Source organism: Lepidochelys olivacea (assembly GCF_965140295.1).
Source record: "Lepidochelys olivacea isolate rLepOli2 genome assembly, chromosome: 1".
Taxonomy (NCBI): Eukaryota; Metazoa; Chordata; order Testudines; family Cheloniidae; genus Lepidochelys; species Lepidochelys olivacea.
The window spans coordinates 317143395-317162454 of record NC_140411.1 but is presented as its reverse complement, the minus strand read 5'-3'; positions in this window follow the sequence as shown (position 1 = coordinate 317162454).

Genomic DNA, 19060 nt, shown 5'->3' with positions numbered 1-19060 from the left:
TGAAGATTAAGTAAAAATGAAAATGGTGAATCTGTATAGCACAACCCTCAAAAATAAGGCCATTCTTCTTCTGCAGCAAAGCTCTATGTAAAACAAAGAAGAGAAGGCAGGCAAGCATTTGAGGGACCTGCCAGCAGCAGTCCGAAGAGTCTGGGCTTCCTGCCAAGAGTCTCTGAACCTAAAATCGCGGGTTAACTAAACAGCTAAAATTTCACACCACTCAAGAGCTTTTTTTCCTTGACAGCTATATATTACTGGTACAACTCCCCTAGTATGCTTGAGGGGTCAGAAGATGCTGCTTTACTTGCAGAAACTATACCTTCTGACTTCCATAACTCCTTATGGACTTTTTACTTCAAATGGCAAGGGTCAAGATAATGTTGAATTTGTGAACTTAAAAGTCTTCAATAGAACATAACAAACTTGGCATGGGAAGAAAAGGTACAAATTTCTGTTTTAAGATGACATTAAATACCAATTACCAAATTTATATCTTGAACTGATATAATCCCCTACCATTGAGAATCTTTATTTCAAACTTAATTATACCTTACAACATCCCAGTGTACAGACAAGAGTCAGAGCTGAGAACAGGACCACACTCCTTTCCATAAGCACTGAGTTGTTTCTCACTTTTTTTAATCTTTGTTCACGTTGTTCTCTTTGGTGTTTAACTTACATAAGAACATAAGAATGGCCACACTGGGTCAGACCAAAGGTCCATCTAGCCCAGTATCCTGTCTTCTGACAGTGGCCAATGCCAGGTGCCCAGGGAATTAACAGAACAGGTAATCATCAAGTGATCCATTCCCTGTCTCTCATTCCCAGCTTCTGGCAAACAGAGACTAGGGACACCATCCCTGCCTATCCTGGCTAATAGCCATTGATGGACCTATTCTCCATGACTTTATCTAGTTCTCTTTTGAACCCTGTTATAGTCTTGGCCTTCAAAACATCCTCTGGCAAGGCATTCCACAGGTTGACTGTGCGTTCTGTGAAAAAATATTTCCTTTTGTTTCTTTTAAACCCGATGCCTATTAATTTCATTTGGTGATCCCTAGTTCTTGTGTTATGAGAAGGAGTAAATAACATTTCCTTATTTACTTTCTCCACACCAGTCATAATTTTACAGACCTCTATCATATCTCCCCTTCGTCATCTCTTTTCCAAGCTGAAAACTCCCAGTCCTATTAATCTCTCCTCGTTTGGAAGCAGTTCCATACCTCTAATAATTTTTGTTGTCCTTTTCTGAACCTTTTCCAATTCCAATATATCTTTTTGAGAGGGGGCAACTACATCTGCATGCAGTATTCAAGATGTGGGTGTACCATGAATTTATAGAGAGGCAATATGATATTTTTTTTTCTTATTATCTATCCCTTTCTTAATGATTCCCAGCATTCTGTTCACTTTTTTGACTGCCGCTGCACATTGAGTGGATGTTTTCAGAGAACTATCCACAACAACTCCATGATCTCTTTCTTGAGTGGTAACAGCTAATTTAGATCCCATCATTTTACATGTATAGTTGGGATTATGTTTTCCAATGTGCATGATTTTGCATTTATCAACATTGAATTTCATCTTCCATTTTGTTGCCCAGGAACCCAGAGTTGTGAGACCCTTTTGCAGCTCTTCGCAGTCTGCCTGGGACTTTACTAACTTGAGTAGTTTTGTATTATCTGCAAATTTTGCCACCTCACTGTTTACCTCTTTTCCAAGATCATTTATGAATATGTTGAATAGGACTGATCCCAGTACAGACTCCTGGGGCACACCACTATTTACCTCTCTCCATTCTGAAAACTGACCGTTTATTCTTACCCTTTGTTTTCTGTCTTTTAACTAGTTACCAGTCCACGAGAGTACTTTCCCTCTTATTCCATGGCATCTTACTTTGCTTAAGAGCCTTTGGTGAGGGACCTTGTCAAAGGTTTTCTGAAAATCTAAGTACACTATATTCAGAGGATCCCCCTTGTCCACATGCTTGTTGATCCCCTCAAAGAATTCTAGCAAATTGGTGAGGCATGATTTTCCTTTACAAAAACCATGTTGACTCTTCCCCAACAAATTATGTTCATCTATATGTCTGACAGTTTTGTTCTTGACTATAGTTTTAACCAGTTTGCCAGGTAATGAAGTCAGGCTTACCAGCCTGTAATTGCCTCTGGAGCCCTTTTTAAAAATCACCTCTGGAGCCCTTTTTAAAACTTGGCATCACATTAGCTATCCTCCAGTCATTTGGTATAGAAGCTGATTTAAATGATAGGTTACAGACTGCAGTTAGTAGTTCTTCAATTTCACATTTGAGTTCCTTCAGAACTTGTGGGTGAATGCCATCTGGTCCTGGTGACTTATTACCGTTTCGTTTATCAATTTGTTCCAAAACCTCCTCTAATGACACCTCAATCTGGGACAGTTCCTCAGATTTGTCACCTAAAAAGAATAGCTCAGGTTTGGGAATCTCCCTCACATCCTCAGCTATGAAGACCGATGCAAAGAATTCGTTTAGTTTCTCCGCAATGGCCTTATTGTCCTTGAGAGCTTTTTTAGCATCTCAATTGTCCAGTGGCCCCACTGGCTGTTTAGCAGGCTACCAGCTTCTGATATACTTAAAAAAATGTTTGCTATTACTTTTTGAGTCTTTGGCTAGCTGTTCTTCAAATTCTTTTTTGGCCTTCCTAATTACTTTTTTATACTTCATTTGCCAGAGTTTATGCTCCTTTCCGTTTTCCTCACTAGGAATTAACTTCCACTTTTTAAAGGATGCCTTTTTGCCTTTCACTGCTTCTTTTATTTTGTTGTTTAGCCACAGTGTCACTTTTTTGGTTCTCTTACTATGTTTTTAAATTTGGGGTATACATTTAAATTGAGCCTCTATTATGATGTCTTTAAAAAAGTTTCCATGCAGCTTGCAGGGATTTCACTTTTGGTGCTGTACCTTTTAATTTCTGTTTAACTAACCTCCTCATTTTTGTGTAGTTCCCCTTTCTGAAATTAAATGCTACAGTTTGGGGCTGCTGTGGTGTTTTCCCCGCCACAGGGATGTTAAATTTAATTATATTATGGTCACTATTACCAAGTGGCCCAACTATGTTCACCTCTTGGACCAGATCATGTGCTCCACTTAGGACTAAATCAAGAACTGTCTCTCCTCTTGTGTGTTCCAGGATTAGCTGCTCCAAGAAGCAGTCATTTAAGGTGTCAATAAACTTTATCTCTGCATCCCATCCTGAGGTGACATGTACCAAGTCAATATGGGAATAGTTGAAATTCCCCATTATTATTTAATTTTTTTATAGCCTCTCTAATCTGCCTGAGCATTTCACAGTCATGATAACCATCCCGGTCAGGTGGTTGGTAATATATCCCTACTGCTATATTCCTATTATTAGAGCTGCTATGGAATTGCTATCCATAGAGACACTGTTGTACAGTTTGGTTCATGTAAAATTTGTACTTCATTTGATTCTGTGCTTTCTTTCACATATAGTGCCAATCCCCCACCTGCATGACCTGTTCTGTCCTTGTGATATATTTTGTGCCCTGGTATTACTGTGTCCCATTGATTATCCTCATTCCACCAAGTTTCTGTTATGTCTATTATAGCATATCCTCATTTAATACAAGGCACTCTAGTTCACCCATATTATTATTTAGACCTCTAGCATTGGTATATAAGCAGTTTAAAAATGGAGAGAGATCCGCAACCTTTGCACCAGGCAGGCAAGTCACTAAGCAGTTCTCCTGGTCATCGCAAACCCAGATATCTATGTTTCTAATGATCATAGCTATTACTTGTCTCTTCCTAATAACTGGAGTTCCCTCCCCTGGAAGAAGGGTCCCAACTATGGGATCATTTCTCTCTGCTTCAGTTGGATGTTCTCCTTCCCTGAGACTTTCATCCTCGTCTGTCAGGCTATCAGACCGGGGGTGGGACCGTTCTACTTGTTAGGATATAGATATTCAGGCCTGTCTGCAAAGGCCTGTACTTTAAGAATTTAGGTCTATTCTTATCACTTGGCTAGTTATAGAGGTATAAAAGAAAGAATCAAAATCACTGTCTGCTGGTGTAAGGGCCTTCTCTTACTGCGACAGTCTGTTCTTAGGCTAAGGCCTTTGGCTAAGCAGCAGAGGCAGCCATAAGCTAGGAAGCGAACAGTCACATCCTCACATTCCAAACTAGTCACATTGAAAGAAGGTGCTATTGGGCTTTTAGGAATACAATCCTGTCCTAATAGTGCCTATCACCTCCAGAGAAAGGGAAGTGCCTAGAAAATGTAAAAGGAAACTTAGTTTGATAGCATCCTGTCTGGCAAGAACTCACTTATCAATAGTTGGGATGTGAAATCCTCACTTCTGTATTGTCTTGTCATTATAGTTCCCACTTTGCTATTGTTTGTCTGTATAATCTCTATCTGGTTCTGTGATTGTTCCTGTCTGCTGTATAAATAATTTTGCTGGGTGTAAACTAATTAAGGTGGTGGGATATAATTGGTTACATAATCATGTTACAATATGTTAGGATTGGTTAGTTAAATTTCAGGAAAATGATTGGTTAAGGTATAGCAAAGCAGAACTCAAGTTTTACTATATAGCCTGCAGTCAATCAGGAAGTGAGTGGGTGGGTGTGGGGAAGATGGGAACAGGGAACGGGGGTAGAGAAATTGGAATCATGTTTTGCTAAAGGGGAAAATGGGAACAGGGAATGGGGGTAAGGAAATTGGAATCATGTTTGGCTAAGGGCAGGAATGGGAACAAGGACACAGGTGTAAGGCTCTGTGGTGTCAGAGCTGGGAAGGAGGACACTAAGGAAGGAAACTGGAATCATGCTTGCTGGAAGTTCACCCCAATAAACATTGAATTGTTTGCACCTTTGGACTTCGGGTATTGTTGCTCTCTGTTCGTGCGAGAAGGACCAGGGAAGTGAGTGGGTGAAGGAATAAGCCCCCTAACACTACTGTGTCCTGGAAAGTCTTGTCTATGTACATCTCTGCCTCCTTTAGCTCCTCCAGTTCAGTCGCTCTGGTCTCCAAAGCCCATACACAGTCTCTGAGGGCCAGGAGCTCCTTGCACCAAATGTACACATACATATGCCACCTGTCCATAAGGTAGGTAATCATACATGCTGCATTGAGTGCAATAAACTGGATAGCCCCCACTCTGTTGCTGGACTTCTGCCCGCATTATATTTTTACTCATGCAGCTCATTGGTTTGTTGTTTTGTTTTTATCAGGGGGTGTTTTTGGCTTTAAGTTTAACTTACTGGAGGTGAACCCAGGACAGAATATACAGATTTGGGCCCAGAGTGTAAACACACTCAAAATTCAGTGGGTGTCCACATCCAGAGCTGTAGTTCATCCCATTGTAGAGAAAGCCCATGGACATAAAGTCAGGATTCATTTCAGTACATCTCTGAGTGACCCAGTCATAGATTTAACAATGTGTTTAGCAGCTACTTCAAAGGAAGCATGGTCCAGTGGGCACAAGTCTGTGAGACCCACATTCACTTCCTTGCTACCACAGGTGTCCTGTGTGACTTTGGGCAAGTCACTTAGACCCAGATCCCTAAAAGTATTTGAAATCAATGGGAGTTAGGTACCTAAATATCTTTGAGGATCTGGGTCCTAGTTGCTCTGAGCCTGAGTTCCTCATCTGTTAAATGGGAATAACCTACAGCCCTTCTCACAGAGCTGTTGTGAGGATAAGTACATTAAAGTTTTTGTGGCACTCAGATACTAGAGCAATGGGGCCATATAAGTACCTTAGATATTTAGTATAACAATGAGTTTATTTAAAGTCAACATGGGTTGAACTAAAACCTCAGATGCATATGCCAGGTACTTGATGAAACTAGGATCCAAGTGTGGAATTTGCCAGAAAGCAGATGATCAGTGGGAGGATTCTGGGAAAGAAGTTATTTGTTCTTTAATGCTGACTCACCTCAAAAACTATAGAGAGGATTATCCAGAGATCTTCTCTGATGAGAGATAGGGAGGAGCGTTCCAAGTCCAGATAAGGCAATGGGCTCATTGTACTCCCCTGACCATGCAATAGCCAATGTGCAAATGTTCTGTGCTGCTGGCAGGAGCACTCAGTGCAAGAGGATTATGTGTGGGCTGCTATTCTCCAGAATATGGTCAGATTATACATATACTCTGCCAAAGTAGCCTTCCTTTGTGGGGAGATGCCAATTTTTGTGTTGAGAGATTAATAGCTATTAGGTTATGTTACACATTTGTACTTACATGGCTATATGTCAGACAATTGAGTTATACCACAGTGGAATTACCTCAACAAATTAGAGACGAACCAATTTATTTGAGCATGAGCTTTCGTGAGCTACAGCTCACTTCATCGGATGCATACCGTGGAAACTGCAGCAGACTTTATATATACACAGAGAATATGAAACAATACCTCCTCCCACCCCACTGTCCTGCTGGTAATAGCTTATCTAAAGTGATCATCAGGTTGGGCCATTTCCAGCACAAATCCAGGTTTTCTCACCCTCCACCCCCCCACACAAATTCACTCTCCTGCTGGTGATAGCCCATCCAAAGTGACAACTCTCCACACAATGTGCATGACAATCAAGTTGGGCCATTTCCTGCACAAATCCAGGTTCTCTCACCCCCTCACCCCCCTCCCAAAAACCACACACACAAACTCACTATCCTGCTGGTAATAGCTCATCCAAAGTGACCATTCTCCCTACAATGTGCATGATAATCAAGGTGGGCCATTTCCAGCACAAATCCAGGTTTTCTCACATCCCCCCACCCCCATACACACACAAACTCACTCTCCTGCTGGTAATAGCTCATCCAAACTGACCACTCTCCAAGTTTAAATCCAAGTTAAACCAGAGCATCTGGCGGGGGGGGGTAGGAAGGTAGCCTATTTCCTTGCAAGGTAGCCTATTTCCTCTTGTTTTTTCCTACCCCCCCCTCCCCAGATGCTCTGGTTTAACTTGGATTTAAACTTGGAGAGTGGTCAGTTTGGATGAGCTATTACCAGCAGGAGAGTGAGTTTGTGTGTGTATGGGGGTGGGGGGATGTGAGAAAACCTGGATTTGTGCTGGAAATGGCCCACCTTGATTATCATGCACATTGTAGGGAGAATGGTCACTTTGGATGAGCTATTACCAGCAGGATAGTGAGTTTGTGTGTGTGGTTTTTGGGAGGGGGGTGAGGGGGTGAGAGAACCTGGATTTGTGCAGGAAATGGCCCAACTTGATTGTCATGCACATTGTGTGGAGAGTTGTCACTTTGGATGGGCTATCACCAGCAGGAGAGTGAATTTGTGTGCGGGGGGTGGAGGGTGAGAAAACCTGGATTTGTGTTGGAAATGGCCCAACCTGATGATCACTTTAGATAAGCTATTACCAGCAGGACAGTGGGGTGGGAGGAGGTATTGTTTCATATTCTCTGTGTATATATAAAGTCTGCTGCAGTTTCCACGGTATGCATCCGATGAAGTGAGCTGTAGCTCACGAAAGCTCATGCTCAAATAAATTGGTTCGTCTCTAAGGTGCCACAAGTACTCCTTTTCTTTTTGCGAATACAGACTAACACGGCGGTTACTCTGAAACTCAACAAATTAGAGTTGCAAGGATGCTATATCATTAGTGATGTATAACTATACTGTTTATTTTCTATTATGCAATTCTCTGTACTCTGGCTGAGAGTGTTTTCAGATGTGGATGCCTAAATCTAAATCCATATTGAGGCACCTCAATACATGACATGATTATCAGAGGTGTTGTGTTCAGGCTACTTTCTAAAGGCATCTACATATAGATTAAGGTACCTAATTTTAGACACTCAGGTTTGAAAAATGGGCTCTGTACATTTATTTCTCAGTACCTGCAGCACACAAATTCCTTTGCTCTGGTTCTGAAAAAGGGCTCTGTGTGGCTCGAAAGCTTGTTTCTCTCACCAATACAAGTTGGTCCAATAAAAGATATTACCTCACCACCTTGTCTCTTTAATATCATGGGACTGACACGGCTACAATTTCACTGCATATATTCTGGTTAACAGCCATGATCAGCCAGTCAGTCAGGAGTTTCTTTCCTTCTCTACAGTAAGGCTTTTCTTCACAACTGTGTATTTGTGACTGAGCATTGTTTGCTCACATTGGGGAAATCCCAGCCCTTCTTTCCCACTTTGGTTCTGAAATACAATATAAAAATAGTAGTCAGTTGTTCTAGAGTCTGATCATCTATAGGGAGGGGAAAGTGATGTGAGGAAGTTGTGGGGAGGGAAAGGCCAAGAGTTGATATATTTTAAATATATATTTTAAAAATGTACTTTCCAGGTGTTTGACAGCACATTTTGATTTTTGGAGAGACAAGGTGTGGGAGGTGATATCTTTTATTGGACCAACTTCTGTTGGTGAGAGAGACAAGCTTTCTAGCTCACACAGAGCGCTGCTTCAGGTTTGTGTGGAAAAAAGCTTGTCTCTCTCACCAACAGAAGTTGGTCCAACAAAAGATAGTACCTCACCCATCTTGTTTCTCTAATATCTTGGGACTGACACAGCTACAACTACACTGCATACACATTTTAGTTTTTTTTGTTTGTTTTCCCTCATATTTAATTAAATGTGACTATTTATTTTAAAAAGTCAGTTTAAATATGATAACGGAGGGTGCTTCCTGTTAATTCAGTAATAACCATACCCTAGGCTAATAAACTTTTAGACCTTTGGCCAAGGAGTTGATTTGCTATAAATACTTTGGCCTTTGAACCTCATAAAAGGGAAGCACCTTCAACTTATTATTTTAATGACCAATATAATTTTATTAGCCTTTGCCACTTAAAAGTTTTTCATTTTTTGTCTCTGCACATAACTTGTATAACACATGCCTCTATTTCTCCCTTCATGCCCACTCCCACTAACCCTCTCCAAAAAATCCCCAAGAAAATTCCCTTCACAGATTAATCTTATTAGTTGTGTTCATTCTTTTACATTTCACTTAAGGGTCATAAACCTGGACTTATCAAGCGTGGACCAATTAGAGCACGAAGAATCAGATGGCCTACTTAGCTATGGCTACACTATAGCTATGATATTACTATATTAGAAGTTCAGTAAGCTATCTGCCAACCCTTAGCCATTACATTGGATTTAGTTATTGAAGTATTAATAATTTAAAAAATCAAGACAAGCAAAAGTCAATGTGAAACTAAACACAAACATTTCTACTTAAATATATGTGCATCCTCCTCTTTCTTTTTCTGTGGTCTCCTGGCTGTCTCTTTATTTGACTTTGCTAATGAAAGAAAGCAGTGTTGCCAAGTCTTGCATTTTCATTGCAAGTCTTGCAATACTCTGTACTTTTCTTAACTCAGTTGCTCCTGGAGTCATGTGATTATATAAGAATCTCAGCATTTTTTTTTAAAGTGAGTTTCTAGATCTCATGGTTGTGGAGAAAAGCTTGAGAATATGAACCCCTGAAGGTTCAAAAAATCAGAGGGCGAATAAGAAATGGTTGCAAAAAAGAAGTTATAGCTTTAGGAGAGGAAAAAAAACCCCATCAAACCCAAATGAAATGTTGAATTTTAAACACTGAATATTCTTTTCTCAAAAAACATGGGGGCACGCATGGTTATTTGATGAAGAGGTTTCTCTTCACTGGCATCAGTTAGCAGACTGTTAAGAAAAGAGTGAAAGAGGGAGGGAGAGTTATGAGAACACTTTTGAGAGGTTTGCTAGAGGTTTCTGATTGATTTTGAAAGATTTCTGGAAGTTGTGGTAGCTAAATAGTGTGTGTCTATAAAATATAATGGCACATCAAAATAATGACTTTATTCTTTATGCACTGGGCAGCGATTCCCCCCCCCCTTCTAAACTAATTTTATCTACCTCTATTTATCTTTGTTTATTTTTTTTTAACTGACACATATCATTCTGGTATCTAGGTATCTAGTGCACCTATACAGATCACAGTGTAAGACTAGGGCCAGAGTGCCATACACAATTAAGAAGTATAAGTACAAAACAAAAATGGTATTATTTTTCTGTTCCTTTGGGAACAGGGGTATCTGAATTTTAGAGTTTCTTTGTTTGATTGAGGGTGCTTCTTTTTGAATTGGTGTTTGTTTTTTTATTTGTGATGTTCCCGGGGAAAAGCTTACTCAAAATCTGTATTTACATTTAAATTTTTAAAACGCTCTGATTTTTATTTTAATTTTTAAGCTTGAGCACTTTAAGTATGTGTGTGAGAGAGGTGGGGGGAGGGGAATCGAGCTGAATTGTAAAGACAAATTATTTAGGTCTGAATATGATGTGAATGTCACATCTAATCCTCTTGTTGCCTGTCTGTGCTCAGACATATGACAGCAATTGAAATTGTAGTTCTTAGTCTCAAAAGGGTTGCAAATCCCCGGTGTAAACTAAAACAAAGCAAAGCTGAACCTCAAATATAATGGAAAAAGCAAAACCACAAAAGGGTAAGTTGCTGGCCACTGCTATATATTATTACTTTTTCAAAGACTACACATTTCAGACTATCAACAAAACTGACCTATTCATTTTTTCCCTCCTGCCTGACAAATAACACCATGTTCACTGCAAAATCTCTGTTACTGAAAAGTTTAGTGGCAAGTGCAATCATTTATATGGTAGATTTATACACAGCTGTATACTGTAGAACTGGTGATGCTAGGCCAGATCCCCAGTGGGTGTAACTCAGCATGACTCTGTTGAAGTCGTTAGAGCTGCCTACACCCTCTGTAAATTGATTTTTGCTATATTTTCTGATTTGAAAAGTCATAAAAAATTACCTTGTAGAAATTATTTGTAGAAGTAGGGTTGCAGAGGCTGGCCAAAGGTATGAAAATTATGTGACATGAATAGGCAGAGTCTTCTGTGCTAAAATAAACAGTTCTACAGAATTTGATAATGGGCATCCTCATGAAGAATGCAGACAAGGGAGGTGACTTGCTTAGGATGGCAGAGGGGTGAGAAAAATCATTAAAAAAAATTCTATAACAAAATTAACAAACTTTTTGCTTTTCTTCTTTTATCTTCTTTCTTTCTGTAGTGTTTTTAGATGTGCAATTTCTTCTTAGGTTTCAAAGTAGCAGCCGTGTTAGTCTGTATCCGCAAAAAGAACAGACATACTTGTGGCACCTTAGAGACTAACAAATTTATGCTCAAATAAATTGGTTAGTCTCTAAGGTGCCACAAGTTCTCCTGTTCTATTTCTTCTTAGGTGTATTTATTTTATTCTTACCACCTTCATTTTTTGCCCTGCAAATCCATGCCCCCAATTTTAATTTCTCCATTGGCTTTAATTAAACTGGCCTGAAGCTCATGAGCTTTTAAAAACACCATAACCTTGTTTGCGGAGGCTAGATTTCCCGAGGTCTTATAGCCCTACACAATATAGCTTAAATGGCAAAGTCCCAGGCCTTGGTGCACCATTATAAAAAGTCTAGTAAAAGAGGAAATTCACACTGACATCGGTATACTGTGGTTTTGTCACTTTACAGTTTAACTGTCTTAAAAACACAGTATGGTGGAAGTAGTGCTTGCATACAATGAATGAATGGTGCTTCACAAGTAGTGGAGAAAAGAAATGTAAGTTTAATTCCTTTTCTATTGGTCATTCTTTTTACACATGTCCAACTAATCAAGTGTAACTTTCAATGCTCTAATAGCTTAGTATCTACTTGGGTGTTTTTTAATTACACAGTAACCCCAGGTGTTATCTGTAAGTAATTACACTTTCTTGTCTAGCTTATGAACAATAATTTAACTTGTCATAAGTATACATTTCACACTCTATTAGGTCACATGCTTCTAAGGTGCTTTAAGGAACTTGCCTGTTTTTTTTTTCTTCAATGCTGTCTCTTTCGCTATTTTTTTCTATTCCATTGTAGCTAATGGAAAACAGAAGGCTCACAGATTCAATATCAGGGTTTAAAGAAGTGGTAAAAGTGTAAAAAGCAATTGTTTGAATGTAAAATTGTAAATGAAACACATTTACAAAGTGCCAGCCAAGAGAGTGTGACATATTGAATAAAGCTTCTGAGCTAGAACCTTATCTTAATGTATACTAATCAGAGATAAATTGAGTCTGCTGTAGGCCCTGGAGGCTTCAGTTCTATGGGAGGCCTCTAGGAGCAGGGCTCTGTTAAAATAAAAGGATAAAATCCTATACTTTTTTTTCTGATTTAGTCTTTTCCCCCTTTGCTACTGGCGATAAGGGGCAACAATGGAAAACTCCCCACCAGCTGGTGTTTCACAATGAAAAAGCTCTTGGGAAAATGACTCTCCTATTGACAAAGGCAGTCTGAATGCCTTACTTCAGAAGCCCGTGCTATTTACATAACCACATAAAGGCAAGTTACAATGCAATTAGCCATATCAGGATCACACCAGAGAGTGTGAGAGTTCTTTAAAAAGGTTCCCCCATATACTGTCATGATAGTGCTTTATGCTTTTAATTAAAAGACTCTGTTATTGACTATGAAGCCTTAATTCTCTGGAGTCTAGTGGTGATGAAGTTATAACAGGCGATTTTCTATTTTCCAACCACTTGTGAATTATACCTTGCCATATATAGCAAGGCTCTAAAAATTAGGTGGAGAGCCATTCATTTATTTTCCAAAAGAGAAAATGAGAGTGACACGTCAAAATTAACAGGTACAGTAGGTCATTCAACAGAGCAACCCTACCCCCACTTTAAAATGGGTTGGTTATATTTCATATGCAGTGATGAGAGTTTGGCAGATTTTAACTCAATGGCAATCAAAACAGTGACACAGAGATTTAGAAAAAAGAAAGAGAGAGATCAGGCAGTTTGAAGATCAAACTACATTTTTTGTAATTTATTGCTTGAGATATTTTTTCACTACATAATATAGACTAAGTAGAGCATATTGCTTCTGATACAGAGGTTTTACAATATTTAATGAAAAATTTCAGCTAAATCAGATTTTCAAATACTTCTGTCATATTCTTTATTGATAAGCATTTGTTGAGTTGTCCGGACAAAATATGCATACTATTCTTTGTCTGCCAACTATTCTTTTTTGCTATTTCCTATTAGCTATTCATTATTCATGATATGTGGATTGGTCAGCTAAGTCACATGCTATTGTTTCTGTTCTCTGGCTGTATGACTGCAACACTTGGAATAGGAGAATAATCAGTAACAGCTAGGAATAATGAATACCAAATAACACATCTCTTCTGCAAGCTTTTGGGCACATAGTGACTGGTTTTTAAATTCACACAACTTTTGGGATTCATGAATATTTTCATGGATACCAGTAGTTGTCCAAATATTTGTGAATACCAACTAACATAACCTGAATGCATCTGCTGAAGTGAGCTGTAGCTCACGAGAGCTTATGCTCAAATAAATTTGTTAGTCCCTAAGGTGCCACAAGTCCTCCTTTTCTTTTTTCATAAATGACAGGGCATGATGAAACAAATATCGTGAAACAAACAAACAAACAAAAAGGCTTTTTGTCAAACGATCAGCTTTAATGATCAATAAATAGAAATTTGAGGGGTAAATTGTGCTCTGCTGCAAGTCAAGGTGTGATTGTAGTACATGTAGGCATACTCATGCTAGCTGTAGGCTATACCTACACTTGAAGTTGCTCATGTGATTCCCAGCTTGAGTAGACATAGTTATGCTTGCTCCAGCAAGCTAGCATGCTAAAAATAGTAGTGTAGCCATGGTTGAATAGGCAGTGGGGAAAAGCAGCATGGGCAAGCCCTTCCAGATATAAACTTGCCCAGATACCAGGGTATGTGCTTGAGGTGGTTTGCTAATGCCACTGTTCACTGCTGCCTGTGCTATTGTGGCTACACTACTATTTTAAGTGTGCTGGCTCAGCTCACAGTATGTCTGTGCCAGCTGGGAATCCCACGCCCAACTCCAAGGGTCCACATAACTTCAGCCTAGCTAGCAAGGGTAACAACAGTAGTGTAGATATGGTGCCATGAGCTTCAGCCCACGCTAGCCATCCTAGTACAAGCGCACCAGAGAGCCTAGGTATATACTGAAGTTGCCAGCTTGTGCTGAAGTCCATGCTGCCACATCTTCCTTACTATTGTTACCCGTGCCAGACAGATTAAATCTAGCCTGGGTATGCCTATGCGTCCTACGGTCACACCTTCACTTTCAGCGTAGACCTGAATTCCCTGTTTCTCCAAGAGGAAAGTGCCCTGTGCCAGGTCTATACCTGATGCAATATACGTCCCTTGACTTGCTGGCATAAGTGTGCAAGTTGGCGCATAGCGGGATTGGGGTGGGGTTGAGGAGGGGATGCAGAGATGCATCTCTGACCACTTTCTGGCAATTCCTGTCCATTTGCATTGGAAGAGAACATAGCAGTCATATAGCTATAATATGGAGCTGTGGGCCCATATATCCACCTACTCCCATGTGTAGACACAGAAGCTAGGCCACAGTCTAGCCCCCAGAGGGAGTGGAGGAGTTTGAGGCTTAGAAGAAACTTAATATGATCCATAAACCTCAGTATATGGAGCCCCATTGAAATCCAGGACTGTGGGCTTAACTTCAGCTCTTCTCTTAGTCAACACTATAAGGTATGTATAATATATGTACAATAACTCACTGGTTCACTCCAGGTGCATTGTGCCACTCAGGTGACATGAAGCAGGCATAAACCTAACTAAACTGGACAATGAAGATGTGTTTGTAAAGCATCTGTATTGCTAGAGTAGTACAAAGATAATCCCAAATGTGCTAGGGAATCACCCCCTATGCACAATGACGAAAGGAAGAGGAGTCGGAGCTGTATGTTGATCTTCTATCCAGTGCTAAAATATAGTGATCTTTATTAAAAGGTCAAGATTTACCAGATAGTTAGCACACAGTAGTAGCAGTGCCTCAGTCATTATCTAGTCTAAGAATAAGAAGCTAAATGTGCTTTATCTGATGTCACTGTTAGCGTAACCCTATTGCTCTTGCATTCCGCCCCTCCCCCAACCCTCCACGCTCTTCCATGTAATTTTGGGTTAAGAGCATTAGAATTTAGTCCCTACTGAGTAAGAACTGCAGGATTTGGCCTACTAGTTATAATCTAGCAAAACATATTTAGCCTAAAGAAACCTGAGTGTAAAAGTAAGTGAAGCCATCAAAATATTTCAAGTCAGTATCCTCTAGTGGTTTAAATGTACTGTAAAGTGCAACTAGTCTTAGCCTTCAACCAATCAGGATTTAAAACTTATCTAAAGATAGTTGATCATAACTGAATTTACCAGCACATGCTGAGGTTTTATTGTTGTACTGCTGTGGTTTTTAAGCTGTGATTGTTTTATTATTAGACTTTTTAAAATATAAATCAGTGCACGTTTCTATAGTTTGCATTTCAAACTTACACCAGTGAAGCTACTCACTGGTTCACTAATCTGGATTTAGTTACTTGAGTGTTGCTAGCCACCTCTCTTTCCATACAAAAGATTAGACCTTTTTTATTATGATGATTATTAGAAAACATCGGACCTTTCTATTTCTGGGATAATTTCTTACAAGAACCATTACACTTTAAAAGTAAGGCCCATTCCACCTCTCACGTAGAACACACTGGTATATAAGGACTCAGTGGCAAAGCTGTGTGACATAAATCTTTTTGTCTTTTTACAGGTTACATAAACAAGTCACCAAAACCATATTTTTATATGCAGTTCGGGCTTCTTTGGGCATGGTGCTTCCACACTTAAAAGTCTAGGAGTTAGATTAGAGGGCTGGGAGTCAGGAGACCTGGGTTTTATATCTAACTCTGTCACTGATGTCACTGTGTCACCTTGGATAAGTCTGGTGGCTCCTGCATGTTCTCATTAAGTATAGATGTGAAACTGGAATAATAATACTTATCCACCTTTGTGAAGAGCTTAGAGATCTTCAAATGGCAAGCACTATGTAAGTGTAAAGAATTCTGATTGTTACTCATTATTAGACAAGAAAACACCCTGGGTAATAGAGCAGGAACCAGAGCTAAAAGAAACAGAGTAATTTCTGCTTTTGCTGCATGTTTCCATTATTCAAATTCACAATGGGGGGACAGTCTACCGTGAAAGAAGGGGAGCACATTCAGATTATCTCAGGACAAATACACAGAGCAAGGGTTGTTTTTAAAAATATGGGTGAGGAACTAGACTGACTAATTTTTCATTAAATTAGTGGGTTTTGTATGTGAAAATCATTTCCAAACATTGATATGGCTTGGTATTTTTGGATCGGGGAGGCAGAGGGTGTGATAATGTACAATGGAGTTCAATGTCTCTTACAGTGAAGATGAACACTGAGATTTTTTATCAGTTTTATTTTCTTGTTTTGACCCTCCAGTCAGTCTTAATTTCTTCTCTTGCTGTTCTGATCAATTATCCCTCTATCAATCTTCGTATCAGCTTCCTCTTCCTTACTGCATCAGATTTAGGCATCTCAATCTCACCTATAAGGGCTCTTCCTCCTGCCTCTATATCTGCTCCCCTCACCTCCCAGTGCTTGTCCCACTCTTGTCTCTCTTCACAATCATTTTGTTTTATTGTTCCCTTAGTTGTCTTTACCTACTATTGGCTTCGTACCTCTACCACCAATTTTTGTCTTCATCCACCTGGTGCCCTCTCTTCTCTCCTTCAAATACCTATTTGAGTCATGCTATTCTAACAGTCCTTCCTACCATATGATTATGAATAATCTCCCTTGAAGCTTTGCCTTGTGTTATTTGTGTTGGGTCAAATCCTGCTTCCACTGAAGTTATTGGGAACTTACCATGGTAGGAGAAGGAGTAAGAGTAGGTTCCTTGGAGAAAAAAAAAACATGTCTAAAATAGTGGAGTAGAGAAAAGACTAGTAATAGGTGAGTGGAGGACGGAGAAAGGGTAAAAGACAGGGACAAGATAACATTAAAAATAAACCAATGAGGCAATGGTGCAGTGTAACAATGTAATACCTCAACCAATTTAATAATAACCAAATGGTCTCTGAGATTCCTCACTGTGTATGATACCAACATAAACATTTCCTACGATTACTGCAATAAAAATGATGGAATACGAGCAGATATCTTAATATCTAAATTGACCTGTAACTTAAAATTCATGTACAAGTTTGAATGTTTGATAAGGTAAAATATATTATTTGCTCTCATGGAAAGAGCAATATTTTTCACAGTAGGTTGCACTGTTGCTATAGATCAATCAATATAAACATTTAGCTTATAGTCTGAGGTAACAATTTACTGTATAAGATAATTAAATACAGACAACATCTCTGCTGTTCTATTTTTAACTGAAACATTTACCTTAGCAAAAAACAGACAGTGGAAAGAAAACTCCAGGAAGACAATTAACTCCTTCTTTATCAATAGTAAAGGTGGCAATGCACTTTTTCGTTTATGCCAGCTGACATGGAAACATACAGAGCTGGTTGGTTGGGGCCTGTAGGTTTGATTTTTGAATCATTATTGAAGCAGATAGTGCCGAAGAAAAAAAGCAACACAGATCTACACCTCCAATCTTATTTTCCAATTATTAAAGACTATCACCAATCTACTAAAAGTAAACCAGTGATGCTGACAATTAAACTTCTACTTTTCTGTGTTTTGGCCATCATCAACAATGTAGAAAAATGAAAAAAGGAGCTGAGAAACATTCAGGACTTATCTTTTTAACACAATGTGATGAATACATACTGCTGCAGTTGTTTTGTCTGTAAAGGGGTTATACAAGCCTATCTGAGAGCTGTATTTTCCCACCATATATTTAAAATTGCTTTGTCTTTGAAGATTTCTTATGTCAGTAAACAGGTTTCAGAGTAGCAGCCGTGTTAGTCTGTATTCGCAAAAAGAAAAGGAGGACTTGTGGCACCTTAGAGACTAACCAATTTATTTGAGCATAAACTTTTGTGAGCTACAGCCCACTTCATCGGATGCATTCCATCATTAGGTTTCAGAGTAACAGCCGTGTTAGTCTGTATTCGCAAAAAGAAAAGGAGTACTTGTGGCACCTTAGAGACTAACCAATTTATTTGAGCATAAGCTTTCGTGAGCTACAGCTCACTTCATCGAATGCAACCGATGCATCCGATGAAGTGAGCTGTAGCTCACGAAAGCTTATGCTCAAATAAATTGGTTAGTCTCTAAGGTGCCACAAGTACTCCTTTTCTTATTCCATCATTAGACGCTTTCATCTTAAATCACCACTATATGATAGAGTAGATGGCTCAAGGAATTTTTTAATGAGATCAAGCGCTTTTCACCTCTAGGTCATGGTTTGCATCCCACCCAGGTTAACAATAACCAAAGGTAATAGTTCTATGATGCCAGTATAGAGGCCTGTGTGAAATGAGCAGGTGTCAGTCCAGTTCCTAGCAGTCACAAGTAAACATTGAAACAAACCAATGAACAAAAGCATTCTTACTGGCGATCTCAACAAAAAGACATACTGAGACCCCTGTGCCTAGTGGCACCCTATCTCCTGTGCCTAGCAGCACCCTAACTCCTGTGCCTAGTGGCTCATGACGCAACCCATTTTTCCCACTACTGTCTATCCAGAGCAAGATGGTTGACTCCATTGTCAATGTATCCTGGGATGTCATGTCTGCCCATAATGGGTTCATATCCAGAATTATCATCTTTAGTCTGTGCAGTTAGATCTCCCATAAGGATAAAAATGTCGTATTTATTGATCTTGCCAAGGACTTTCTGCAATCTTTCATAGAAACAGTCTTTGACCTGTTCCTATTTATTGTTTGTTGGTGCATAACACTGAACGACCATGACTTCTGCGTGGTTCATCACAAAGTGAGTTTGCAGGTTCCCGTTCCTTCAGTGCTTTAGCAGCTTCCTTGCTCAATAATAAGCCTACTCCTTCATAGTGGGCTTTAAGAAGTACATTGTTCATCTTTGGCCTCATGCCCATATTCGTTATCTTTGCTTTTAGTCTCAAGCTACGGCTCCCAGAATGTATTTGCCATTTTACTTGGACTGATCTTAAGGAAGGTAACAAATTGCACATCTTCAGAAGCACAAAGTCTTATTCAGCTATTGGAGATAACATTACTG